This window comes from Manduca sexta, chromosome 11 (genome assembly GCF_014839805.1).
Source record: "Manduca sexta isolate Smith_Timp_Sample1 chromosome 11, JHU_Msex_v1.0, whole genome shotgun sequence".
Lineage (NCBI taxonomy): Eukaryota > Metazoa > Arthropoda > Insecta > Lepidoptera > Sphingidae > Manduca > Manduca sexta.
The window spans coordinates 13,856,169-13,878,521 of NC_051125.1; the positions used below are offsets into that span (position 1 = coordinate 13,856,169).

At 35.7% G+C, this 22,353-nt stretch overlaps 1 pseudogene; it reads left to right on the plus strand.

Annotated features, from left to right (window-relative positions):
• The window catches only part of LOC119189026, a 45,162-nt pseudogene extending 22,945 nt beyond the window's left edge, over positions 1-22,217 (plus strand).
• Positions 22,218-22,353: the final 136 nt, after the last annotated feature.

The following is a 22,353-nucleotide window of genomic DNA, read 5'->3' on the forward strand; positions in this document are numbered from 1 at the left end:
ATATGACTTGCCCTGGACTCAACCCGCGAAGGGCATATAGATCAAGCCAGCTGGTTGTAAATACTAAGCTACATAAATTCTTTATATCGTCACTTACAATCGTTTTCATAAACGATCCCAATCTCAATCTTCAATCCGATTCTGAAAATGAACCAACCAAAAATGTTATTTGTAAACATGTAAAATATTACTTTATTTTGATTTGTCCATATTCACAATAGATCGAAAAAAGCGATAATGGTTGTGTCTAGAAAATTTAAAAACGGCGCTTAAAGTGTCTCGTGTTCACGTCACATCTCGTCAGAAATGAAAAAACCTAAATAAGTACATATAATTACAAAATAAATAATATTAATATAAGCTATAACTAAAGACATAAAACCGTAGATAAAATATAAAGCCATCACCGGTACCGAGCAGTTAGACGAACCACGACTCGTGACCGCGCCGATACCATCATTGAATCACTGAACACATCTGGGTCGACACTAAATCACCATTAAATTGACATTTGCTACGGAAAAACTTGGCCGTTTTATTATAAGATGCTATATTCACGAAACGAACTAGATTTGTAACAAAACTTATCTTTTTTAAGTGATTAAATATTATATTACAGAATGGGTGCCATGTTGTACACAATATTTGTATATATAGCATGAAAAGACCGACTACTAAGAATCTATACTTATAACTGAATGTGTAAAGAATAAAATCAATCAAATCACAAATCAGTAGTTGATTAAATATAAGGTCGATATTTGTTTGCGTTTAGTTGCTTTGTTCCCCGAATATTGACTCAAAAGTAGAAATAGAATTAAAGGGACTGGCTTCAATGTCCGTCGGACGGAAACACCACTACACATGGTTGGTGGGACAAATAGGCAATGTCATAATTACCTAGAAAGATTCTAGTGTGTAAGACGCTTACTTTAAGAGGTTTGCTTTCTATGTAGGTAGTTACACCGTTTTTACTCATTTATTTAGATATTGTAGAAGACATTTTTTTCCAATTTGTATAATTTTATTCACTCAAAGGCCTTATCAAAAGATCGCACTGAAGAAAATCTATTTAAAAATTACAAATTTCATAGTCTTATTGCACTTGGTATATTTCACAAACTTCATTGAAATCCAAACACAGAAAACACGGCTATTAAGAGACGAAAGTAAGACTAACAATGTGATAATAGCCGTAATACGTAACAGTGCTGATCTATGAAATCTCATTAGTACAGTAATTGCCCGACGCGTAGGCCGTTCCACCAATTAACAAAACTAATATAATCACCGAAAGAATGTGTGAAATTAACACATCGCACATCTGATCAACAATTTCGCGCCATTTTCAACTTATTGTGTCAAAAAGTGAATTTTGCCGTCTAATGGCTTAAAGGTGCGTGGGAAGTGATGTTCGGCGGCGGTCGGGTGCGTTCGGCAGTGTTCGTGCACACTCGGCCGTATTCGGGCGCTCCCGTGGCCAATCAGCGTGACGTGACGTAACTGCTTTCACCCGCGCCCAAACACGATCGATTCCGATTTTGTAATTATAATGGAATGCAATGCTTTCTTATTTTGATTTGATTCGGTTTCCTCGCCGGTTTCGTAACCGACGCTCATGCATCATAATACTTCCGTTTTTTGTTGTTATGGCACGGATCGAATCCATAAACTATTAACGTATTTCGTTTATTGTGTTTGTTTATTCGACGATTACATCTGTTGGAGACTGTTGCATTTTTATTTTGTATTTTTTATTTATTCTTCTTGAAGTGTATGCAAAAATAAGGTTTGCATCGATATATTGACCTATATCAATAGTCAACTACAATTACTTTGTAATTCGTATCTTTTATCACTGGTTAGCCAACAAAATTTTAAATAATAATCCTCTACCCGTACCAAATAAGAAAATAAAATATTCACTACGAATTCTTGCTATAAAAATAAATATTGAATTAAAATACTATAAAATGCGCTCAATCCATTAACAAATTACTCTATAACTCACCATATACCTCAATAAAGGAGAAACATAAAACTAACGATAAACCTCATAAAACTCTCAATAGATAACAACCGAATATATCAATTTAACTCACGATCTTGAACCATTGCACCGTAACCATTGGCTCTATTATTGTATATGTATGGCGCAATACATAATGGGTAGCACTCATCACGACTTCTAACGCGACTGTATTCACCATTAACTTCTACACGTGGATACGCCCGCGTAAATTTCCATTCCCGGGACAAAAAATATTCCTCAGAGTAAAAAAATAAATAAAATTAGATTACTACTTTCAGTGATATTTGTGCACAAACATATTCAAATTCTTAAGCTTTATATAAATAAAGATATATATTTGTTCAGAAACAAACAAACAATGCGTGGTAGTCACTCTGCTAAATGTCGACCGCTTGCGAGCAAAGGACACGACCTGCCTCACCTAGTATTGAATTAAGGCATTGTGCAAAATAGTTTACAGGTCGCAGTGGGTTAATGACCTCAGTTACTGAACATGTAAAGAGTAATGTTAAATGCAACCATTTGTGTTTATAGTGTACTTAAGAAACTACTACCAAACGTTAAAATCAACTTCTTTACAGCATACAAAATATAAATAAAATAAAAATAAATAAATAAAGCATGATTTTACGAATACCCTCATATCTTACATTAGCAGTAAATTCATGGCTCGGAAAACATACTCGAAAAATTCAATAAGCTATCTGTGTAGTAAACCCCTTCACAGTTAATTGTCTACCATTTTCCAAAACAATTACACGATCGATATCTCAAACTAAAACCATTTTTGATTTAATATTGGCGTGAGAACCAACCGTGACATGCAAACGGACTGGCATTTGATCTAATCTGCACGTTACTACAGTCGACTGAACTTCGTGACAACTTTATGATAATCCTGTGTACAGTGTAAATATAATGGTCTTGTTATGTTAACACAGGACTCTAAATGCTAGTTTATGGAAATATGAATATTATGTTATGCGAAACAAGAAACTGCTGTTTAATTTCAACGAATTTATTGAGATCGAAAGTCAGTTTGGTTTTGGAGACTATCAAATATGTACGAGTATATTGTTTATAAATTTATAATCACGCCGCGTCTATTACGGCATCATAATAAAAAATATTTAAATTTCCCGTTTCTTAAGATGCACTTCTAGTTTTTTCATCTGTTTTTACAAACATTTCTATAAATAGAACTATTGTCATATTAATAGTTCATGTTAAAAGTTTTCATAGACACATAAAATTCATTACATAAATTACGCGTTTATTATACACCAATAATTATTGGCAATATTTATTTATTTGCACTTTATTTAAAAAAATGTACATAGGCGGACTTAATGCCGTAGGCATTCTCTCCCAATCAACCTTAGGGTGGAGCGGAGATAATATATCCACGTAATTTTGAAAAAAAAAATCTAGCTTTAATATTAGTTATAGCAACAATATAGCTACAAACTATAAAAATATATCGCAGACGCGGCTTCAAAGCGAAATATTTCCATACAAAAGACATCAACGCACGCAATCAGCTGCCACACTGAATAGACATCAAACGTCCAATCATGCATAGTTAGGGCCCACTCGCCATTCTAAGCAGGTAGCATTGAAGAGTGAGGCATCACACAAGTTGCGATTTCAATAAATCACATTAGCTTCTTTGTATTTTATAAATCTATCAGAAACTTAGTTTATTAATGTATCGACTTTCTAATTCCTTCAAAAATTGATTTAATTTTGAATCCATATTTTTGTAAGATTGATTGACTAGATAATCGGATTGTCTGATTGAAGTCTGTAAACAGTAGACAACCAGAATATTCCAATGTAATTTACTACTGAATATTCAGTTATACTGAAAAAGCATTCTTTACCTTGAGACATAAGTACCTTACAAATCTATAAATATTGTTATCTTTTTCCAGATATTAAATATTTAAAAATTAAAGAATTAAATAATAATGCCATTAAGCACTAATTAAAATATTTAGGTGTCCAAAAATTTCGTAAATTATAACCCCAATTTCAACTAAATTAACGTGTTTTCTAAAGCATAAATGTTATTAAAAAAAATAATACACATCATACTAAAACGACCCTATTCATTACTAGCTGAGTCACGCTTCCATAATAACTAGAATCCTGCCATTTCATTCTCTGATGCAGTTTTATTTCTGACATGATTCACTGTTGATTGATCCGAGCCGTCAGCTCGTTGCTGCCCTAGTGCTATTCACTACGAGTTCAGAGAAGGTTCATACAATCGTACTTGATGTGATAAAATGAACGTATATTTTATAAATGCATTGGTTCTTGTATAAAATAAGTTATGATATTTTATGCAACTAAATAAGACAATTGGTCATCGTAAAGTGCACGAATATAACCTATATATAGAACTTTACTAATTATTGGTATTTTTACCTGTCACAATTTAATTATTTTTAATTTTAACACTATTTTGATATTTTACAAATTTCATATACAATCGTTAAATTATTTATATACAATTAGCAAGCAGGCTTCACCTACGATTACAATGATACTAAACTAGAGTGATTTATAACAATATTTCAATTTATTGCTATGTATTGGTGGGCAGAGTGTTGTGATCTATAAAAAAACGGAAAAACTTGCGTAGGTACTATGATAAGAAGTTGCTGGTATATAAGACTCTTTTAAGTACAAAAGCTTTCACTGTATCATCACCAAAAACTTATTCTGATACATTTTACATACTGTTCACGCGACCTACATGCTCTATGTTAAAAACAAATGAAAAAAAAGTTCTGAAACAGTCTTATTTTCTCATTAAATCTTGATTTAAATTTACATACAAAAGCAGTTAAAAATAGATGCGTATCCACCCGAGTTAAGAGCGTTAACAAACTCTAAACAAATAACTAATTGTTATCTGATGTACACCGATGACTCATGCTCATTAGCACAGAGCGTGTAGTCATAGAACTGTTTCGGAATAATCTTCAAAACATCTGATTAGACTCAAGGTAGGGTTAGGAAATTCGACTGAAAGAATTTCATAAATTGGTTTAATTAATTTAGAGTTATCTTTCTTAAACTTCAATTTGAGTAACGTCTTATGTTAGTTCAACCGTTTTATTTAGTAATCGAGTACGGCAAATTTAAGTACGAGTTAGAATCCTCCTCAGCTCCTACATTTATTTCGATTATGGCAAATATGCTAATTTTAATATTGATTGCATAATTCTCCGTGAGTAAAGATTATATTGTCTGAATGAGCATAATTATTTTTCACATCTAATCTCCCTCTAAGCGCAATGTAGTGCTATAACACTAAACGTCATAGTTTTGGAAATTGCTGCTTTTTATGGCTACTCTGACCATCAAGAGACTATTCAGATGAAGAGTTATTCATCTCAACACATGTTGAGATGAATAAATCGTTTATTATACATATAATTCAACTCACTTCAATATTGTAACTACTAATATTAGACGAAAAAACTCGGACCAGTTGTTTAAGACAGCGGAAACAAAACCATATTTTTATTTCATAGATAACATAGATCATAGATTCAGTAATTATCTTTATATCGGAATATCAACTTAATCGCACAAAAATCAATCAAACCAAATACCTGCTTATCAATGTCACTATCTACTGGACTATTTGCAAACGGCCCTACGCTCGACACGACCGCGGCCGGCGCTACGTCGCGTCGGAGGGAACGGCCTCTCGACTCATAGAAAGTGAAATGCGAGCTCCTGGAGCGTTGTACTCTCGCCGCGCACTCTGCATCCACAATCACTGTCTACCAGCACACGGTTTTACTTGCTATGGCCGCTTTAATTAACCTTCGACGCAAAAGGGTGTTGTGCGTATCATATTTCAAATAGATCATGATTTTGGATGATTTTTGACTCTGTCAGAAAAAAACGCAATTCGGCAACCCGACGAGTGACAGTGGGTAATCCAATATTGAAAGAATCCATACTTGCGAGTGGGAAGGATCGTATTGTTCGAAAATGTTTCAATATTAAATATTGTAACCAATTTCAATAAAAATTAATAACGAATCTAAATTTAAAACTACTAGGTTTTTCACTCTTGAAATAATTTGATTTTGTTATTGTTTTGTAATACAATAAACAATGTCAGCACCTGTTTAATAAATATAACAAGGAAATAAACTAAAATAATCCATAAAGTGCCTGCACCTACACACCTCTTTATCAATAACATCATTATCATGTATTCATAACTGTTGTAATTATATCCACAATGGTTTTATGCCCTATGATATCGTCTATAGAAAAGAAGAATAAAATTAAAAACAATTTCATTCGTTGTAACTTAACATGTCATATAGTTTATCAATAACTCACCTAGTTACAAGAATCGTTCAACTCGCTATCTACAGGTGAAACACCTATATAGCACAGGGTTTCTAAAGATACGATGCGAACTACATACAATGGAGGAAAACCAGTGTGAAAAGAAAACAATTCCGACCCAGATTCCGTATCGCGATTAGTTATGCTGGTGTGCTGACCGTACTTTTGGGTCGAGGTTGCTTTACTGATTATTTTGTTTTACACTGATAATTTTAATGTTGCAAGCGGGTATGTAGAGACGTCCACACGTCACTGCAACAGACACAAATTCCATTCCTAAGTAATTTACTCAGTGAAACTTTAATTAGTTTCCTGATAGTAGAACCCAAACTACGTACAGGTTAATACGCTATCACACCAAACATCTCATCTCTTCGCAAATAAAACGTGATCTATATATTACGCACTAAATGTCCTGCTCACGGTCTCTTTATTAAGGCTAACGACAAAACGCCAGCAAATCCAGAGACAAACTCTCTTCGCACTGAACGCTCTGATTCCTGCGCATAATCGCTGGTGAAATTATCTATGCACAGTCGCCGGCGCGGGCGCATTGTCACACGGTTTTTCTCCATAGCATAATAACACATTGCGAGGGTATTATGCGGAGTTCCGCTTATGTGTGAAATTTGTAAACATTGTAAAGTGTTTTATAGATAAGTGCTTTGGAACTTAGCTTTTACAAAGATAAGCAATTGTTTGTACAATTTTATAGGTTTTAAATGATGTGACAGTACTTTGGCTGCGTGATTGTTATCGCTAAGTTCGTGATAAATGCTTATGTGATTCGCAAATATTTGAAATTGAGTTTGTGAAGCCGAGTTTTTCGTATTGGAACACATTCATATCTTAAATGATTAGATCGGTGAGTTGTGATATCTCAGCTAAAAAATAAGATTAATATCGTAATCGCTTCTGCGCTTAAAATAAAGTGTTAGAATAATATTTACTAGAATTGGTTGTGGTCTATTGAATATGTTTTCAAGAAATTAATATTTTTTATTATATGTGAAATAAAAAAGCCTTGTTTCAAATACACATAACAGAATTCGTAACAAGTATAAATTCGTTGCCCTCAATAGTCACGAGTTCAAACAAGTTACTACATAAGGAACTCGTTATTTACCGAATTGGACCACATTTTGCATAACATCTAACATACATAGCTTTACATATATTTTATACACCTACTCACTAACCGACATCTCTGAGCCTAAGTTCTTCAAGATAGCGATGCCTATTTCTAATCTCAAGCAGGAGTGTTTCTTTTATACGGGCAAAATGACTCCCATGCCCTGATAGTAAGTGTGGGGGGTCCAATAGGATGTCAACTAACGAGAGATGTTTTTCATCGACATTCGACACAATTATGTCATAGTGAGCCTTCGTTTCTGTGTACCACATATTACATAGTATATTAGTTCACTGAACTGATATACTATGTGGTACTTCACTCTATTAATATTTCAATGAATAATAATAATAATATCAGCCCTATATTATATACTTGCCCACTGCTGAGCACGGGCCTCCTCTACTGCTGAGAGGGATTACGCCTTAGTCCACCACGCTGGCCTAGTGCGGGTTGGTAGACTTCACACACCTTCGAAATTCCTATAGAGGAACTTCTCAGATGTGCAGGTTTCCTCATGATGTTTTCCTTCGCCGTTAAAGCGAACGATAAATTCACAAAGAATACACACATGTTTTTTTTTTAGAAAAGTCAGAGGTGTGTGCTCTTGGGATTTGGACCTACGGACATTCGTCTTGGCAGTCCGTTCCACATCCAACTAGGCTATCGCCGCTTTCAATGAATACGTAAACATATTTTCGGCGCATGATCGTCACTTATGTTTACTAGAGCGCGTATAATCGACGCTTGCCATTATAGGGCCAGCGCCGGCGCAGCGGCACTACGCGCGCCCACTGTTGGCTCACATCCTTTGTTATTCACGTGGGATAGTTTCGAAAGTGAAATGCTTTTAATAACCTAATACTGGGTTTTCCACGTTAATTCTGATGAAAGAATTGTATGCGAAGACGATAAGGATGATACTATTTATTGTATTTGAAAAATCATTAAAATAAATATGTCACATATCGTCGGAGATAGTGCAATAGTGAACTAGCATTGGTAAATACTGCATAAATGACAAAAATCAGTTAAAGATTATCAACCAAAAGCTTAGTATAGTAAGTTTCAAACAATTGTGACGTTTCTGTCCATTAGTTCTAGGAGTCGAACCCCGAACCTCAATGTTTTCACAACCTGAGACCGTCTTACTAAGACTCTATAATCACCAGACATTAATTCCACTGAAATAATAACAACAAGATTGTTACAAATGATTACAAGATAAACAAATACGCGTGTCTGTAATGCATTTATAAATTTGCAAACAATGGAAATCAATCATCTGACATCATGTTAAAGACATTTTTTGTGTATAATTATAGAGTACTGCCATTGAATGGTAATTGTTTATTCATTGTGTGCATTTTGTAATCGTATAAATGGTTAATAAGTGCTTAACATGAATCTAAAGCTCGATTGTTTCACTCTTGTTAGTCTAATTTTTAGACAACTTAATGAAATGATCATGAAAGGTTTGTTAGACATCTCGCACACATTACCCTGCTACTATTAGTATTATATTGCTCAATAATATTGGCATTACAATTCAGATATTACAGCGCCCACAAAAGGATTTTTGATAGTGGAAAATACGATGACAGCTACCCAGAAAACAGCAGCTTCGAGACATCTAGTAAAGCATTAACTGGTACAATGCGGGTGGCTTCTAATATAACCACAACCAAACGTGTTATCAAAATATTTTTTTCCTCGCAATACTAAACTTTAATGGTAAGCGAGGTGTGAAGAAATAATAATGAAAATTAATAAGAGATGTTCACGCTTGTCATTAGGTAAAATTTCCTTTTGACTTCAGCATTTGACGCAACGTAAACTGTATAGACAAAAAATATTTAGTAAAACGTTCAAAATCGAAATCACATTGGAAAAGCGAAAAAACATAATTGATCTAACCGAATTAGTTCAACCAAATACGCAAAGAAAGCAATTTGAAACGAAATCGCTTTCGAAGCGATAATATAGAAAATTGTCAAAGTTAATGGGCGAATAATTGAAAAGATTTCCCTGTGTTTTCACCGGCGGCGGCGGTGGAGGTGGCCACCGGTGGACTCCACATTACGCGTTTCCACACTCGACAACACACTGAGTAGTGCGATATTTTTCAACTAATGTTAGTAGATAGTTAACTTTCCATTTTAAACATGTGTGTTGTGACTTATTTGCACGTCAGTGTGACTTGTCTTATTAATGCTGTGTCAAATATAAAGAAATAGAAGTCGCGTAGTAGTACAATATGTTTTCTCTGCAACCAAACAAACTAAGTGAAACACTCCTATACAAAAGCATATTTATTGTAACTCTACTTGATTTAAAACTATCCCAATTGCGTGATCGCAATGTCTCCACTAAGCTAGGTCCACAAAATGAAAACAATTTGCGTGCATTACTTACTATTACATAAATAGCATTAATTATATAATGAGTGATCGATTTACATGCCAGTGTGCCTCTATAACGTCACTCAACACGCGATGTTCATCACTTCATATTTATCTATATCTAAGACGTATACAGACAACAAATTTGACAAGCAACAAAGTAATAAAAAACATTGTTTGCTGTTCTAATCTTTAAGTTGTAATGCGGAACACAAATGATTTTCATTGAAAAAAACTTAAAACTTGCACGAATCAGTTATTCCATACTATAGAATTGTACCGATGTGACCTCTATGCTATTTAACTGTTAGACATGTGTCTCTTATGTTAATTAGAAGGTCCTTTCGTTCACTATACCGTCATGGCGTAAACTTGAATGGTAGACTTTGCATACCTTAAAAAGACTTATAAATTCCTCACACGTAAACAGTTCCCTTGTAAGTTTTCCTCAACTTCTAATCGGACTATAGTTCTCAAACTAACTTCACAACGTCAGAGATATATTAAGATCAACAGCTTAAACTCTCTCAGGTGTCCAGATTGCAAAGATTTTTGTTTAATTTCTTAAATAAATAAACAATATCTAAAATCTGTACTCCTCAAATAGGCAATCACAACTGATGTGTAGTAAGTTACAATACTATATGGTATACAACAAAGTTTCAAAAGATAATTGTTCATATCATATCTTCTTTAACATTATAGTATAGAGTAGATACCACCAACTCTACAAACATTTAGTTTTTGTTCGCATTTCACGCACGTCTGCGTGCGATGAGCCTCGTAATGACTCACGTCAACATTATTGCACTTTAAAAAATTATTGCTCGGTTTATGACATTTATTACTGTGTTTTTATAGATTACAATTGATTATTGTCAACTTGAAACCAATTATTGTTTGAGATCTTTAGAAGCCTAGTTTTTATTTAAAAGAACAAGTGTTCTTTACTTTCAATATTGATACATCGTATTTTGCATACTCTTCCAAAACGATTCGTAAATCATATTATGTGCTCTTTGGATAATTCTCTAATATTCCTCTATTGCGATTATATAGACTGCGTCTAGATAAATGTTAACTAACTACGTAAAAACACAATGTTACAGAATTAAAGGTCCTACCTTTTGTGGTTTTAGTTCTCTCCGCAACGTCGGCACAAAACAAAATATTGAACTTAATGAAACAAATATAACCCGCATTAAATATAATAAAAACAATCATTTCATACGAGGCCATTTTGACATTGCATTACTAAATGAAATCACATACGACATGTATGAAAATAAACACTTTTTAATAAGTTACTTGAACCGACAACGTAAGATAAAAAAGTGTAGGTATCGAACAAAATAAATATGTATTAATAAAAGATAATTTTAATTTAGACGCCCTAATGCCACTATCACTACTCTAAAAGAGCGACATCACATTTTCAGTCAGAAATACACTAATGAACACACCATGTTAGAGAATGATGTTAGCACTAAACAAGAAAATTGTAAAAAAGTTAAAACCAGAATGTTTGGAAAAGATATTCGTTTGTGATTTTTAGCTCAATGTTGGCAAAAATAAAAATCAGTGTGGTTCAATTTATTAACGGAATGCGAAAATGAGCCTGTATATACTGAATGTAGATTTTATTAAATTGCATTGAAATTTATCACTTGTCACAAATAAAACTAACTATAATGACTTCAGACCACTTACCCCTGCTGAAACACGCGATACCATCGTAAACTTTCTAGCGTAACAAAATCATACGTACGAATTATAAAAAGACCCTAACACTTTCACTGCAAAACTAAATACACATTATGGTATGATTGGCTGTCAGATACACAATGCCACTTTACATTCACTGATGGATTAAAAAAAATGAAACCGATGAGTCGGTAGCTTCTCCAAATGGGTTTTTACTAAGTAGTCAATCTGCATGTGAGTGATGTTATTATGAATATAATTTCCGAAGGAAAAAAGACAGGCTTAAATACATTTTAGACAGACACTCAAGAGTGTCTGCTCTATTACTACTTGTTTCATTAGCTCGTGATTAAAAACCGCTAAATAGATTTCAATGTAGTTTTTGCCGCTCATTTAACTAGTATAATATAATTTTTTTTCAAATTTCTTTTGACAATTCTAAAAGTTTTTTTTATTTGTTTCAGATGAATCCCGTAATTCGGATAGGCGCCATACTTTGGCTGGCCTGCGCCATAAGCACAGCAGCCGAGACCAACGAGCAAAATGCAACGACGACTAAGACCATTCGCACCACGATATTACCATCTCGGACTACAAGGACGGAGCTAAAGGTCTCCCGGAGCCTCAACCCTCATGATACACAGACCCTGAACGTACGAAGCAAGTCAGGTCAACTGACGCAACTCATCGTCAAGAAGAAAGATAAGTCCACCACGCACCATGCTAGCAGCACCACCTTAGCCCCCACTACTGCCTCAGTTAGAACTACAGTGTCTGTTAACACTACGTTTGACGATATTAAAACAAAACAGAGAGTAGAGACCAGAAAACTTAGTTTTATGGACACAATCAACAGCGATTTGGCTGGTTATGATTACTACCTTAATCGCAACAAAAACCCAGAAGAAATAGGTGACATTAAAGCTGAGTATGGAAACTGGTCACCAGTATCGGTGTATCCTGAATCACATATTCAAGAAGATGGAGGGAAACCCGAGACTGACCCAGAAACTTCCAATTACTATCCCACGTACGACAATGAGAAGAGAACAGAAAATAAGAAAGTTTACATCACTTCAAGCTAGCTTTATGGACTACAATACTCCAATTAAAAGTTATAGATTTGATCCACATAACCCAGTTATAAAGAACGACAGGAATCCTGTGTATATTGAAGTGGTTAGTACTAAAGTACAACCTGAAGGTGAAGCAAAATCTTTCAAAGTTCCTGATCCTGTTGTCATTAGCTCTGAACCAATGTACCTGAAGAAAGCCGGTGAAAAATACAATAACAAACGTGGAAGATCCATCCTGACCCTTGGTGATGATAGTATTCCCGAAATCCAAGGTGTAAGAGTACCCGATGACGAATCTGACAAAAAAACTTGGCGTAACGCTAGGGTTGTCAATGGAGAACTTCTGCCTTATCCCGAAGGATATACTCCGCCGAAAGCCATACCAGAAGCAGATGTGTACCCTGACATAGCAGCTGTTGATCCTGCTCAGAACTTTGGACCTTTTACTAAGGAAGACAACTTCGAACCTAAAGATGGGCCTTTTACTAAATTCGATAACTTGAAATTCGAAGTTAGTGACAGCATGGGGCCATATTTGACGAGCGATAATCCAGCGTTCGCATACAAACAGAAAAAAGACAATCACTACATGAAATCCGGATACGGTCCTTTCACTAAAGCTGATAATTCGAAAGTTGCGAACTCAAAACTCATAGAGTACATTAAACAAATAAACGAGCAGGAATCGAAGCGTGATTACTTCAGCGGTCGCAGCTCAAGGTCACACAACGGCGATATGGGTACGGAGAAAGCCATATTCAAAGGCGTATGCTCCAATATCCTGGAGAAGTAAATTTCCCCAACTCTGTAATGTATACTCCTAAGAATGCTAAACCAGGTTTTGATGAAAGTGTAAGGAACCCTGTACTTCAATACGCTCATCCTGAACTGGGTGTACAGCCTGCGAAGGCAACGCGTGACAATGTCGAAAAGATACATTGAATACTGCAAGTCAGACTGTCCATCAATTAGCTAAGCCCATTATAGACCCTATTACCAAAGTCACACAACCCGTCTTCGAGCCTATAGTCGAAGCCACTCACAAAATCTCCAGTAATCTTGGTCTATACCCAACACATGCAGTACAAAGCCAAAGGTATGCTCAGGATAAAATTGGGGTAGCAGCCGCGGCAGCTTCGGGTGCACCGGCGATGTTGCCAGCTCTCGGCTTGATGGCCGGAGGAGCAACTCTAAGCCTGGGAGCCGTCGCCGTGGGTAGGTTGTTAGACGTAAACCTAATGCGCAGCAGCGGTCTTAACGGCGAGGAAGTGCAAGACGAACTGGAGAAGGAACATAAAGAGCATTCGGAGCATACGACATCGACAGGCAAATCCTAAGCCAGCAAAAGATCTACGATGACAACTACAAGATGCCAAGTGAAAATGTGTATGTGGTAATGTCTCCAGATGGAAGCGAGGGTGCTCGAGCCAAGAGAGATGTGCTGAGCTTCTTTAACGAGCCGACTTATGAGGGACAAATCCTTATGAGAGTGAAAAGGAGACGAGTGAGGTCTTTGAATGACAACGCTCCTGATGATCTGCAGCGGTTGGACGGCGGCTCCGGGCCATCGTCGCTGACGTCAGCGGCCATGAACCTAGTGAAACAGACGGACTGGAGGGACTCGCAGTGTGCTAAGTTCACGTTCTGTAAAGTGTTAACGTCGCAGCCCGACGACTCCATGTTTGGGATGGAGAAGATGGAGTCTCTATTAAGAATGTGAGTATATAATCGTTAACATACAATACTAAGTGCCGGTTTCACCAGTTTTAAATACATTTTATTTCTCAGTTATCGCATTAAACATCTAATGTAGATAGTAATCTTTTTATTACCATTTACTTGGGAACATAGATTAAAGTATGACTTTTGTATTTTGTAGGTTAATACATTAATGTCACCAGTAGCACTAACGCAGTTGTGTAACAGGCCCTCAAGCTACACTAAGTCTAAGAAACACTATGAATCGGTATTGACAAGTTCGTTCAACTAATAATAAAACCTGGTATCATTCCTGGTTAATTTCCATAATTACGAATTCTACGCACTTACCGCATTACCGAATTTACACAAGTCATAAATTTTTTACTACTCTATTTACGATACCAATCAATATACCGTAACGCACGATTTAAAATGCATCTAGTATCATTTCACGGTATTAACATACACGTGAAAAGTGTTAAAACACTTCAATAAAGCAAACGTTACGAGTCGTAAAACGTGGCATGAAAACAGAAATGTCTCTGACGCAATGTTACTTTCTCGAGGTCGAAGTTACATAGATATTACTAGTCACTAATAGAATTAAATACGTACTGCCAGCTTCTTGGTCTGACAGCAAAGTCTATGGACTGTAAATCATGAGCTCCAGTCAAAGTAAATAAACAAAACGATCGTGCGTACCAAGAGCGTCTTGCATTTGTCGATTTGTGCTATCAAGCGACTCTTTCTCGCGCAAATACATTTACATGCCTGTTATTCCTGGTTTCATACTCGAGGTTTGTGGAGCCTATAGTATCCCTTAAAACTTATTATTTAAGAAGTTAATATGGTACGACTTTTTGTTGCATATCTGCTATATTGTTTAATGTGTAGAGCCCAAGCATGTTTTTTTACTTATCACCAAGCATATTAATGCTATGTCATAACGTTTTATATAACCATCTCGCAATTTATTAGTTGAAAGTGGTGGTCACTAATTTATTGCTAATATGTTTATTAATCGTTTGTACTTTCATCGGCGTGCGGTTCGGGGATCTGCCAGTAATTTCCACTTTATTAACCTTTTTGCATTATTAATATAGTGAAAGTCCTTCGCTAGCTCCGATCAGATCAAAATAGCTTTTTGTGTGTAGATACTTCTATTATTAAAATTTTCGTATTTTTAAATAGATATACGACACTCTAATTTCGTCAAGTGATCTTTAACAATAATAGGAAAAAAATAAAGTACATAATATTATAGTTTATCTCGGAGAGGGTGGCAAATGCACAACTAGTACACCCACTGTCTGCCACGTGCTTATGCCGTTCAATTTCATAGAGGGTGGGCCTATCGCCATATCGGGGACAATTGCCAAACCCTGGGCTGGTAGAAAATAAAGAAACCCGATGTCTCTGCCTAGAATCCAACCTGAGACCACACCGTGATTGTCGTGCCGCAATATCACTACGCCAGCGAGGCAGGCTACTCTAGTATTTCAAGTACTGTATGGTGTTGCTACTATTTGGTCGTACCGTCTACCATCAGGCGAACGGCACGCTTGTCTCTTTATTAAGTTGCAATAAAAAAAGTGTGGGTAAGAATTTCATAAATAACGGAGATTCAATTCCCCTCACTGTGCTATGATAGGATCAAAGAATAAACGGCGAAATAAAGGCGCACGTTATTGTTTCTTCGTTGTGATGACAGATACATTCAGGGACTATTTTTAGAAGTAATTTATCAAACGAGCAAAACGAAATCTAGATCAGTGAGGTAATTAAGTTTATTTTAGTTTATAATACAACATAAAGATCTTATCAAAAATATTGTGTTAATTTATGAATCATTTATAACATTAGATTAATAATTATATTAATTTTAATTTGTTTTAGTTATCTATACTATTATATAAAGCTGAAGAGTTTGTTTGTTTGTTTGTTTGTTTGAACGCGCTAATCTCAGGAACTACCGGTCCAAACTGAAAAATTCTTTTTGCGTTGGATAGCCCTTTGTTCGTGGAGTGCTATAGGCTATATATCATCACGCTATACCCAATAGGAGCGGAGCAGTAATGGCTAATCTCAGAAACTACCGATTCAAACTGAAAAATTATTTTTGTGTTGAATAGTCCTTTGTTTGTGGAGTGCTCAAAGTTATATATCATCACGCTATGACCAATAGGAGCGGAGCAGTAATGTCTAATCACAGGAACTACCGGTTTCAACTGAAAAAATCTTTTTGTTGGATAGCCCTTTGTTTGTGGAGTGCTCAAAGTTATATATCATCACGCTATGACCAATAGGAGCGGAGCAGTAATGTCTAATCACAGGAACTACCGGTTTCAACTGAAAAAATCTTTTTGTTGGATAGCCCTTTGTTCCTGGAGTGCTATAGGCTATATATAATCACGCTATGACCAATAGGAGCGGAACAGTAATGAAACATGTTGCAAATCGAGGAAAAATTATTAGTTTTGAGAGCTTCCGTTGCGTGCGCTGCGTAAACGATTAAAGTTATGCAACAATGATGTATGACGGGATTGTTCCTCTTAAAAGTTCTAAAAATATATTATAAAACAAAGTCCCTCGCTGCATCTGTCTGCCTGAACGTGTTAAACTCAAAAACTACCTAACGTATTAAGATGAAATTTGGTATGGAGACAGTTTGAGACCCTGGGAAGAACATAGGCTCCCGGGGAAGCTACTACTTTTATAACGGAAAACTTTAGCCTGAAAAACTTTATAACGCGGGCGGAGCCGCGGGCAAAACTAGTCTGATTATAATTGTTAATGTTTAAATGCTCTTAGTCTATTTATCATTCGTTAATTGTTGTTTATAAAAATACCGAGAACTCTCATTTAAAAAGCATAATACTTATAGTCAACAACATTATTTCATGCGCATGCATCTTTTATACAAATTCTAATTACACTGAGCCACTATTGCCAATAAAATTTTACTCTAGGTAATAAATATACTTGGGCCCATAGAATACGCCGTCTTAAGAAAAAACACCAAGAAACTCGAATAAACTATATTCTTTTAGGTCACATGAGTGCTAAGCTGTTGACCTTCTGACCAACACTATTCAAACTATAATATAGATTGCTTTAACATTAGTACCTATCTTACAAAAATGAAACAAAAATACCATTTATTGTGCTAGGATTTATTAACTAAATTTATTTTACACACTCCAGTCCGAATGAGAAAGGTGTTTATTTCTACTGGACTCTAAACAAAATGATAACCGCAATGCAATCTCCTAAACACCACTAAACATGACAGCTATGAAATCTCGTCATAATTAAATACACAAATATAATTACAGTACAAATACATCACAATAAGGAAAAAGCATACTTTCACTTACCCGCGTAAATATTGGGTTTTGGGCGCTAAGATTTCATTAAGATTGCGAGTTGGCTCGCGGTGAAATTACTATAATTATAATCGCGATCATCACGAGGTTGGCGGGCGTGGGATTAAACTATTTTTAAATGTCGGAGGTTATCAACTTCATTATTTACGTATTAGTTGAGAGGTAGATATAAAGACTTGGTCCGCTTTGATGTCTTTTTTCTCCTAACTACACTAGTCATGATTCAAGATGGTTAGCAATGAAAAGTTGTATAATCGCGCCATTTCAAAGCCAAGCAATTTTATCTTTTTAATTTAAAAGTCGTGATTTCAGATACATCTGAAAATCAATGCCAGTTTGACGGTCATAAAACACAACCCAAAACGCCTCTACTACACCAATTAGGCATATAATTATTACTTAAAAAAGATACAATAATATTGCAACAGACCTGATATTAATTGAATCCCGTTCCATAAAAGCTACAATTTAAGATATAACTAGAATGAATGCGAACGAGTTGCGATTTACCTAATTTAGCCATGTCACCCCAGAACCTTCGCGCGATGGCAAACCGCTCTTTCACTACATATTTATAGTTTCTAACGACTGACGTAATTCATTGGGACATTACACGATCAATTCGCATCAGTTCAAAGTTTTCTACTGAACAGCAGTGCCTGAGCCAGATATTGCCGATGTATTGCCAGTAACTTAGCATCACGTGGACTAGGCGGATCTTCGTTCGGAGGCAAAAAACATTTACGGGTAACCTTGGTTTGATAAAGTTAGATGTATTGTAGAATCGGATGACAAAATATTTATATAATACAATTTAACTATTGGTGAAAAGCCTCTGAACTGATATTGCATAGATCGTAGAAACATTAGAGTAGGTTATTACACTCAAGTCTGAAAGGCTTACTTAGATTATTTCATGTATGGTGTAAGTAAGTCTGTTTCTATATGGCAGGAGTTGACTTACGCAGGCAGTATTACGTCTATGTTTACCGCCAAGCTCAATGTCAAGTACCATCAGACGCCTCAGGTTAAAGAAGACAGAGTACTGTGACGTCATTCCCAAATACTTCCATTAAAACTAACACAATTGAACTCACGACAAAATAAATACGATGCAATAGTAACCCTAAACACCAATTCAATAAACATACCCAGAATTGACATTCGTCGATCCGAACACTTTCACTAGAGTGGCGACAGCGAGCGGCGACAAACGTCACACCTCACCTGCGCGTGCGCAACCTTACGCGATCGCTTTACAAACATACACACAAACAAACGTGTGCTGGAGCTATAATAGTCGAAACGACACTTTTGCGTTAGGAAACTGTTTCATTTCACTGTTTCTATTAGCATTGCATTGAAACTGTTTACTGTGACGAATAGGACTCCGTGTTACATCAGGGGCGTTCTAGAAATTAATAATTCATAACAAACACATATGTGCCATACTTCTGTATGGAAAATTAAATAGGTTAGCGGTACGTACATCCTATTATCTAATCAGTTTTCAGCTCGCTGTATTCTGTACACTGAGCAAATAATAAGTTCAAACAAAAGCAATATCAATGTAGGGATATCTATTGTTATTATTTTAATATTTTCCTAAATATGGTATATTTTTATTAGTAGTACTTAATACAGATACAAATGTATAACACATTTTTTTAATGCCATATATTTTAATGTTGACCAAAAATTCAACTGCGAGTCTTGTCTCTCGCTATTATATGTTGTAGTACATAGCATCTTTTAATTACCGTCAAAAGCAAAAAAAAATGCCACATGTCATTATAATTAACCATATAATAGCAGAAATTAGGTCACGCCTCACATAGTCCCAATTTTCTTTAATTTAATCTTTGGGTTAAGCATCCTAAAAGAGGCAAACGCATATTAAATACGATATGATATAACATTAAAATTAACAATTTCACAAACCACCTACTTATTTGATTAGGTAACGCGAAATCCGGTTGATACGCACTTGCAATAGTTGAAAAATTAAAATGAAACCGGCAAATGTAAATATTATTCACATCGGATGTCTAATGGAATGTCACACTTTGTGACGCAATGAACCATGTTGTGTAAGTTAACGAAAAGCAGTGAATAAACTAAGAGACCACGTATGTCACTAAAAAATCTATTCGAATAAATCAGCGTTTGCACCTAAGGACGGGCAATCCATCTGGTTTAAACCTGATGATTAGGTATAAACCAATTACATTAACTACAATTTATTCCTAAAATGGGTAATTTTGCAAAGTAAAGGTTTCTGTACAGTACACCCCAAACATTAACAGTTTTAAGATGTTCATTTAAACCGTCCTATCCAAAAGTCTTGTACGCAGTCAGAGGTGATAAATGAGTGACCGCGGAGGTCGTTGTGTTACACAAAAGCTACGAGATTGATGGATGCACTCACGCCGCGCCGTGCTGTAATCTTTGTGCGTAATCTATTGTGTTATTACTGAGGTATTCAAGTAGTTTTACTTTTGTTTAAGACTGTTTTGGGATTGGGTTATACAAAATATAGTTATATATGTAAAACATTATTACATAGAATTGTTACAGAACTACTATTATGAAGATTCCTTATAACAATATACAGAACGAAATGGATGAATTCGGTATAGGTGGGCGGAACCCTCACTGCGTGCGTCCGACTTGCATTTGGCCGCTTTAATTCGTTAGTTTACTGACACAAATAGATACACATACAAGTATTTAAAACTATAGTGTTTAAACTAACACGCGCCTTTTCAACTACTTTCATAACTTAATTTGTCTCACAGCTGGGCACCGGCGTATAACGAAGAAATTCGATCAGAATAAATCAATATAAGCCGGAAATATTCGGCTCATTAACCTTCCCAATTTCCATACCCTATGATTACTGCGCAGACGGCTTGCCGCCAAGTAGGATGCACAGGCTTGTTACGTAATGAGCCGGTCTGTGAGTGAAAGTGACCACATTCCGGCATCCGAATCGCACTCGCGCATCGAAACGCTTTTCAGTTATGCAAACATTGTGTGAATTTCGTGATATAACTTTTGTCGATTGTTAACGCGTGCATTTATGCTACGGTCTATTAAAACAATGGGGCAGACCGTTCTAAATAAATAGGTTATGTTTGAAACGTTTTTATTTTTTTTATTATAAGTAGTATAGCGCTAAATATTTGGCGAAAGAATTACTTGTCTTGACAATTTTTGCTTGTGATATTTTATATCCGCCCAGATAACGACCGCCGTACACGATATGTTAAAAGCCGCCATAGTGGCCCACGTAAGTGTGTCGTGCTCTGGGATCAGCCTGTGCATATCTAGTTCCAAGAGGCCGCCATAATTGTGTCGAATGCCGAAGGATAGTCATCTTGTGTGTCATTCTAAGACCCCACTTAGAATGACATTATTATGAGGTCACTTTTGCCAAAGCACCTATAAAAAATACCAACACAACAAGATATAACTTTTCTTACCTGTCTTTTGTTGGCATATATATTTATAGTCTAACCTAAAACAAAAGACAACACTTAAATGAAATATCCAGCATAAATCATAACTAAAAACTTTTACTAGCAAAGCTACAAAACCCACATAAATTAGTATCATAAGAAAATGAAATTAAAGTGTCAATGTTTAAGTACGCAGCATGGGTGTAGCGGCGAAAACTTGTAAATCTCTAGTGAAAGCTCGTGTCGAGCCTTCGTTGCGTAATGCCAAACAGCGTGCATTTAAAACGCGAATTGTAATGCTTTGAAGGGATCGTGTCGTGGTTAATGTATTGAAGAATGTTAACGATTCAACTCACCAAGGGTCCAATTTCTATAACAGTGTTAGTTTATCTTCAATCGTTTTTAGGTTAACTTATTGTATAACGTCAGTTTATCAAACGGAATTTAATTTAAAATTACTATCACCGCTGTATCTGCACTAGTTATTCAAAATGTTCAAGAATCTTTTATTCGCACAACACACAGTTCTGAACGAAATATTTATAATTTTGATGGTAGAATTAATGTAACAATCACAAACTGACCTATGCCAAACCATCATCACACCTATACAAAGCCTTCCAATTTCAAAAACAAGTTTTCCATTTTCAAATTTCGCAAGATATTTACTCATATAAATTCATAATGGCCTCTGACTGAACCGTAGCCTGGGCTTATATATAATGAGAACATAAAACTTGGCTCCAACTAATAATTTCAACGTATCGTTTCCAGGATCGCTCCAGGCACCGACGCGAGTGCATCATCAGTGGCCCACCAGCTCGGCGACGTGATGGCGGCCAGCAGGGACCACGACTGCAGCCGATTCCACTGCGACAGGCACTGACCAATACTGGTGATGGGACTTAGAGTATGGGATGACTTTGCAAGTGAAGCCATATTGAATAATAAAGCAAAACAAGGTTTTTTTGATTAATGTTATGTCATCAGAGGTCACTAGAGGTAAAAATAGTACTAATTAGTTATTATACTAATATACAAGAATTTTAGTCTCTGAAATGCTTTAAAAGGAT